A 7,500-nucleotide genomic window follows, 5' to 3' on the forward strand; every position below is an offset into this window, starting at 1 on the left:
AGAGGGGAGGAGAAAGTCTAGGCTTCAGCAGGAAACCCACTGAAGGAAGATGAAAAAACAAAACACTCTCTCACACACACGCACAAAGCCTCAACAAAGTTGAAGGAAGAAAAACACCCCCCCCCCCCCACATTCACACACACACAAAGCAAAAAAAAAAAAAAAAAGTTTGTTGTTGTGAAGCCGGTCCGTAACAAAATGGCCTCCTTCCTGAGGAAACACTGCTGTGAGAGAAGGAGAACCTGTGTGTGTGTGTGTGGTGTGTATGTGTGTGTGTGTGTGTGCCTGCGTGCGCGTGAGAAAGACAGCGAGCCTGGTTAGGCTTGCTATACGAGTCGGATTGTGTTTCAGTTTCTCACCGAGGTGAGTCGGATGAGCCTGCGAGAGCGAGAGAGAGGGACGGCCCTAGCACTGGCCCCTCCCCCCTCTCTGCTGGCCACTCCCCAGCAGATTACAACACGGCTCTGCCTGACAGGAAGTGGTGGGACAGACAGGCCTGCCGGCCAATCACAGGGCTGTAAGTTAGTTCTGAGGACCCATTGTGAGTTCACACCAGCACTGCCCAGTCCCTCCCCCTCCTGGCCCAGCCTTCCTCCCCCCTCCCCTCCTTCCTTCTCTCTCTCTCTCTCTCTCTCTCTCTCTCTGTTTCTCTCCATGACTAAGTTCCAGTCATTTGTTTTGTTTACTCCCTTTCTCTGGAACAATCCGTGTCCTCCCATTCTGCTCCGCCATTCTACAGGAGTCGTTTTTCTCTCCTCCCCCTTTCTTCTCACTGTGGCCCCCTTTTCTTTTCTTCCCCTCTTCTCCTCCACGCTCCCTCCATTCCTGGCATCTACATGGCCCATTGCCTTACAGCGCACTCGTTTAGACCTGCCCTTTGACCTTTAGACCTGCTCTGAAACCTGTTCTAGAACCTAGCCTGACTTCACATTAGACCTGATTCTGTCTCTCTAGCACTCATACAGACTCCATATAGCCACACTGCATCCAATTCAAATGTAAACGTCATCTAAGAATACATTACAGTATATATCATATAGCCTCAATATAGAACAACAAATAATTGTTTTGTTTTGTGCACATGCTTAACGATACGGTTCTATGTAATGATGATAGTCAAACACAGTTTGGAAATTGCTTTTGCTTGTTCTTTGATTAAAAATATGTATGAATCAAATAAACATCTAAAGCGTGGACTTTTCTGATTTTGTTTGTTTTTATTATTTATTTGATTTGTGTTTGTTTTGTCTGTCTTGTATGTCTTGGTGTCTTGGCGTCACGGTCACGCTGGCGATTACGCCGCTCCGTCCGGCATCTTTTGTCTTGTGCCAACTGTGTCTTTTGAGTGTTTGTCTGTGTTGTTTTTATTATTTGTTGATTTTTGTTTGATGTCTGTCTTTGTATGTCTTGTGCCACGGGTACGCTGGCTAGTACGTCGCTCCGTACGGCATTATCTTTATGTAGCGATTTGTTATTTTTTTAATTTGTTTGTTTGTCTTGGTGTCACGCTTGGTGGGCACGCTGGTGACTACGCCGCTCCGTCTAGCCTCTGTTGTCTTATGTACCCTATGTTTCTTGTTTGTCTGACTGTTTGTTTTACAGCACTTTGGTCAACTGTGGTTGTTTTTTAAAGTGCTATATAAATAAATTGACATTGACATTGACATTAAAGCTGTTTCTTAGATCTTTATCTCATCTTATTTTCATTACATGAATCATTAATTCATTGATTTCCAAAAGGCGGATAGATCAGAGAGAAACAGAGAGTATTTGACAAAGGAGGCAACATGTACAGCTTTAAAAAATAAATAAATATATATATATATTATGCATGCAGCCCACTTCTGGTGCAGGTGTGACAGGACCAAAACCACACACGTTACCAGAAGTGCTCCAGGTTGAGCCGGTACCAGAAGTGCTCCAGGTTGAGCCGGTACCAGAAGTGCTCCAGGTCAGGCCGGTATCGGTACCAGGTCTGAAACTACAGCCCCCTTGTCCCAAGCAGATGGCTGCAGAGGGAGTAGATTAGCACGGGTCCCTTTGCCCTTACACACACACACACACACACACACACACACGCACGCACGCACACACTTCTCACTTAACACTCAATCACATGCGCGCACACAGAATTCAGTGGAAAACCATCTCATCTTGCGTAACTCTGTACGTTTGTCTTATTCAAAACGTGCACACACACACACACACACACACACACACACACACACACACACACACACACACACACACACACACACACACACACACACACACACAAAGGGAATTGTAGGGCATGTGATGTATTCCTGTCCTATTTTAAAGCACCCTCACGCCCTTCGGGGGAAGAAGATGTGTGTTTGTTTACTCACCGCTATCAGAGACACTCTGACCTCACCTGCCTCTCGGCCATGGTGCTGCACGTCGGCCAATCAGAAGGAGCACAACGGAGGCTCTTCAAGAAACAGAGACATATTATGATTATGGTACTTAGCAGATGCTTTTGTCCAAAGCGACATACAAATAACAACAATACAATAGTTACATTTTAACAGTGAACTATTTAAAACTATTGCTATTACTACATTAAGAAGAACAGCAATGTCAATAAACAACATCAACTCAATCAATATAGGTTAATGAAAATAACTAAATACTACAATATACAAACCATAACGTATAAGAAATGCTAAATAAACATGTTGAACAGATATGCCTTCAAATGGGTCTAAAAATGGGCCCAAATGGGTCCTCTTGAAAGACCCAAATGGATACTGTACTCCTGTTGCTGCGGAGGGCATTGCAGCACAGCATCCATCGCCACATTATAGGGTCAGGAAATATGTACAGTACAGTATATCATAAAGGGAGCTGCAAAATCAGATGGACCGTCCAGCCTGGTATGGCCAGCTGTGTAGTACTGAGCAACAGGGTCCAGATTTATGACATATTACTGTGCTTCTCTACATGGACAGACAGGGGGCGTCCTTTCCTCCGCTCTCATTATACAGTAAACAAACAGCCTGTGTGCTGGGGTATTTCCCTGCTGAAAGCGCAATGTGGAGGGAGAGGGAACAGGTTTTTCTAACAAATGAGTAAATCCTTACAGGTCTCCATGGCCTTTCCTACCCCGGGGTGATGAGACAGATCACACTACCCACGCTGTGTGTGCGCACCGCAGGCAGGCACACACACCATTACACACACACACACACACACACATCATTACACACACACACACACACACACACACACACACACATTACACACACACGGAGACACACACACACACACACACACACACACACACACACCATTACACACCCACCCACACACACACACACACACACATCACCTATGACACCACAGGCAGGCACACCCTTCTGTCTAACTAACAAGTGCGTTCGTGTGAAGCAAGGACTCCACATTCCTCTGAGTGAGAAGTGGGACAGTAACCCCCCCCCCCCCCACACACACACACACACCACCACCGCCGCTCCTAGCTGCTCTTCTTAGTCCGTCGTTGATGACCGTTACAGTAATTAAGTTAAAAGAAACAAAACCATATTTATACCATATTAACTGACACCGTGTAATAACCTCATGGCTGAAGAAATTGTGCAAAATCAATGTATAAGCCGCGGCTAATAATTGGGGAAAGTACGGTAGATGATCAGTAAATGCCGGATGCCGGTAGGAGGAGAGACATGCTTGCATCGGGCCTACACAGTATCTTCCTGATTGTCTGTGCATTTCAAGTTCACTCTAAAATGAATGAATAAAGTTGTTCAAATTTGAGGGACAAGGAAATGTGGGACATGATTGAAATATGTTTTTTTTTTTTTATACAAATCAGGGCAATAGAAAAAAAGGGTTGAAAAACTGGAGCATGCCAGTAAAATAGGGGTGTGTGGTTCCGCTATGAAGTCATTTGGTAGCTCAGTGAGCTCTGGCAGAACTCTTCACATCCTGAACAGCATTTTCCACTCCTCCCCTCAACAGCCACTCCACTACTACAGTGTACACACACACACACACACACACACACACACACACACACACACACACACACACACACACACACACACACACACACACACACACACACTCCACTACTACAGTGTACACCCAAACCACCAGACACGGGAAAGCCTCCTCCGTCCTCTTACTGTATCTGCACTTACACTGGGTACTTCAGGTGTTCATGTCCTGTCTCAATGTAAAGTACAAAATGTATATGAGCTAAATATTGTGTTCTTTATTTTGTGTACAATGTCAATATTGTATATAGTTTACAAAATATGTTTTCTGTACTACTGGAAACGCCAACGGGAAGGACAGCAAGGCCTTGCGTGTGTCAACATATTGGCCACCAAAACCCATTTCTGATTGTGAAATCGTTGGCATACCTGCTGTGTACACCATGGGCACCTTTCATTCACAGGTATAGACCTCTGAAGTTCGTCTACAAAACGGCTACCACCTTTGCCCAAATAAGGAGATCCGGTATCTTGAGATTTTTTCTATGGGAAAATAACATGGGGATTTTGAATTATTACACCTGTTAAATTCTCACGAGAACGAAGAACTTGGAAATGCAGACGTTTTGCTCTACAAAGTTTCTGTCCTCTGCCTTCAAGTGGATACTGTGATCTAGGTGAAGACTGCACACTTTGATCTTTGCTACCCCAGAGCTAACTTACAATGCAACTTGCCATAGGCTCAATTAATACCCGGAACTCCTCATATGGGCAAAGACGCAGCTTTGGACCCTTTTCGTAGGTGAACTTCAGAGGTCTATTACTACAGAGGATCACAGACGAGAAAGAGACAATAAAAGAGGCAACAGAGCCGACTGTAAATTCTATGTACAAAATTGTTTCTTTTATTTGTTTTTGTTGTGTTTTCAGTGATGACCCGGGCCTGTGAAATGAACAAGGACTACAGAAAAGAAAGGCAGAAGATGGAGACATATGTTGTTTGATAGCATGTGGTTCAGAAAGATGCCGTACAGAAGATGGAAATGTGTCATTGTTTGATACAGGCTAGAATGTGGTTCAAACCAAAGCAAAACCAAAACACAGGGTGAGGTATCCCCCCTCCCTTGAAAGTTAGAGGATATTGTTCTCGAATACAGCTTAATATGATGTACAAAATATCACACAGTGATAAATTGCTAAAAACACAAATAAAAAACAGCGTCCTTTACCTTGGCCGCGGACTGCAACCGTTTCAACCCCCCACATTTTTTTTTCTCATTTTCATCTTTTACATTCTTACCCAAAAACATTTGTTGTTGTTTTTTTTACATTGCAATTCTCAACCACAAGCAAGTTCTAAGCCTAGCGAAAAAGAATGATTCACTTATGATACTACAGTATTCTTACATCTTCATAATTGCAATAATAATAATAATAATAATTAATATTTCTATCAAAGAAAAAGCAACAAACAGGGCTGAAATTGATTGACATTTACACCGTGCGACAGGAACTCGTCATTCAGCATCTTTTTCTTCTTTCTTGCACTTTTTTAATTTCAATTTTATTTTTCTTTCCCCCGCCACAAAACATGTTGATTTGTCTTCTTACTACATCAAAGGAATGTTTTCTTCCTCGTTTATACACGTCTATGTTTCCCATTCACTGTTTGCGCCCCCACCCCCACACACCAACCCCCACCCCCACTCCCACTGTTTAATTACTGTAGCCAGACGCAGCCAGAGAGGTGTGTCAGTGTCACCATAGAAACGAGAAAGGACATTGAAGTGTACTCAAGCCCACAGCGGACCCAACCTCAGATACTGGGGGTCAGCCTGGGTAGTGCTCGTACAAAGCTAGCCTAGAGTGTGCTCATTGGAAATACCTCCGCCAGAGCTGGCAGATCAGTTGCCCAGTTGCTCGGTCACCCAGCCACCGTCGAGGGCACTGGGCCAGAGGCTGTGGCCTTGACTTGCGGTTATCACACTATATATATATGCCACAAAATGGCTGCCACGCCCTCACCTCAGTGGGGGCATCTCGTTTCCCCCACCACTGGCCTCATACAGACGACCCAAATGGCTGATGGGGAAAAAAGAGTGTGAGTCTTTTAAAAAAAAGAAAAAAAAAGAAAGAAACGGAAAGAGTGTTGTGAGAGGCCGTTTGGTTTTATGGGTTAGTGTTTACGACCTTCTAGGCACCGGCTTCTTGGGGTGACCTCCAGCCCGGGGCCGCGCTGAAAAGCAGCACAGCGGAGGTTGCCGCGGCAACGCGGTTACTGATTGACGGCGCAGTCTTTCCGCTCCGCCCCGGCGTCACGCTGCGCTTCCACCGCGGGGACACGGCCTCCGGGGTTCTGACCGTCACGCTGGGCGGAAAGAACGCGAGCGGGCATACAAACAGCCGCCAAAGAAGCCAAACCCAGCATTTTGTGGCGCTCGGGTCAGTCCGTCGGTCGCTCAGGCCACTTCTGAGAAGCCGTTGACCTCTGACCTTGGGCCACCGCTGCCCGAGGCGCCTAAAGGAGCCGCTCTCGTTTCCTCTCCGCAAGTCTATTTTCTCCTCCCTTCCTCGCCGGGATTCCGGGAACCGCCACCATCACCAAAGCGGCCGGCGGCGGACGCTCCGTAACAGACGGCCGGCTCGGCTGTGGTCAGCAGCCCACAGGCGAGCTCCTGTCACCGCTCTGGCGGCGGTCCCTGCTCATTTTTCTTCCCTCTCTCCTTCTCTCTCTCTCTCTCTCTCTTTCTCTCCCTCTTGTTTGTGTGCTTCTGTTCTCAGTTCACTGTGTTTTATGACCTCTGGCAAAGCAGTCACTCTGGGAACGGCAAGGAGGACTACTCATTCCCATAAGCCCCTATGCCTGGAGGCTACTGTCCCCACGGGGCAGGGTGGGAGAGTGTGGAGAAACACACACACACACACACACACACACACACACACACACACACACACACACACACACACACACACACACACACCTCTTGGCACTGTTTACCTCATTAGCCAATGCCCCCTTTCCTTGTAACTAACTATTTCCTGGTCTGCTCAAGCATCTCAACTCAAATCAAGTAGTAGTGATTTCAGTCGACGCGTTCGCTTCAAGAAGTAGTGATTTCAGTCGATGCGCTCGCTTCAAGAAGTAGTGATTTCAGTCGACGCGCTCGCTTCGAGAAGAAATGCCACAAACTCCACACACTGGAGGGGTGCACCATACAGACTAGTAGATAAAACACCCTGTTAGCAGAGTTGTGCCCCCCCCTCCCATCTCCCCTACAAAAGAAACCGTTAGCATACAGCACCCTGCCCCCCCCCCCTCCGCCCCCTTGATCTCCCTCAGTAGATATCAGGCGTTTCAGTAGAGAACGCACCAAGAGCCCAACGGTGTGGCAGCACAGCATGGCTCGGCACGGCTCGGTTCGGCTCGGCTCGGCTCGGTTCGGTTCGGTTCGATCTCGACTGCCTCCAGCAGAGCTGACGGCCAGGCCGAGACGAGAGGAGACGGAGGGGGTACGAGCGGAGT

At 46.7% G+C, this 7,500-nt stretch overlaps 2 protein-coding genes across 3 annotated transcripts in view; both read right to left on the bottom strand.

Moving 5' to 3' along the window:
- Nucleotides 1–100, bottom strand: part of prkd2 (protein kinase D2) — a 62,716-nt gene extending 62,616 nt beyond the window's left edge. For both annotated transcript variants that reach the window (XM_062552106.1, XM_062552105.1), the window contains exon 1: nucleotides 1–100. This exon is cut by the window's left edge and continues 1,005 nt beyond it. The gene's annotated coding sequence lies outside the window, so the exon portion shown is untranslated.
- A 7,215-nt stretch (nucleotides 101–7,315) lies between these two features.
- The window catches only part of strn4 (striatin, calmodulin binding protein 4), a 27,383-nt gene continuing 27,198 nt past the window's right edge, over nucleotides 7,316–7,500 (bottom strand). Inside the window, exon 18 of the mRNA XM_062552747.1 lies at nucleotides 7,316–7,500. This exon is cut by the window's right edge and continues 2,261 nt beyond it. The gene's annotated coding sequence lies outside the window, so the exon portion shown is untranslated.

The sequence above is a fragment of the Sardina pilchardus genome, chromosome 13 (assembly GCF_963854185.1).
Source record: "Sardina pilchardus chromosome 13, fSarPil1.1, whole genome shotgun sequence".
NCBI classification, from domain to species: Eukaryota; Metazoa; Chordata; class Actinopteri; order Clupeiformes; family Clupeidae; genus Sardina; species Sardina pilchardus.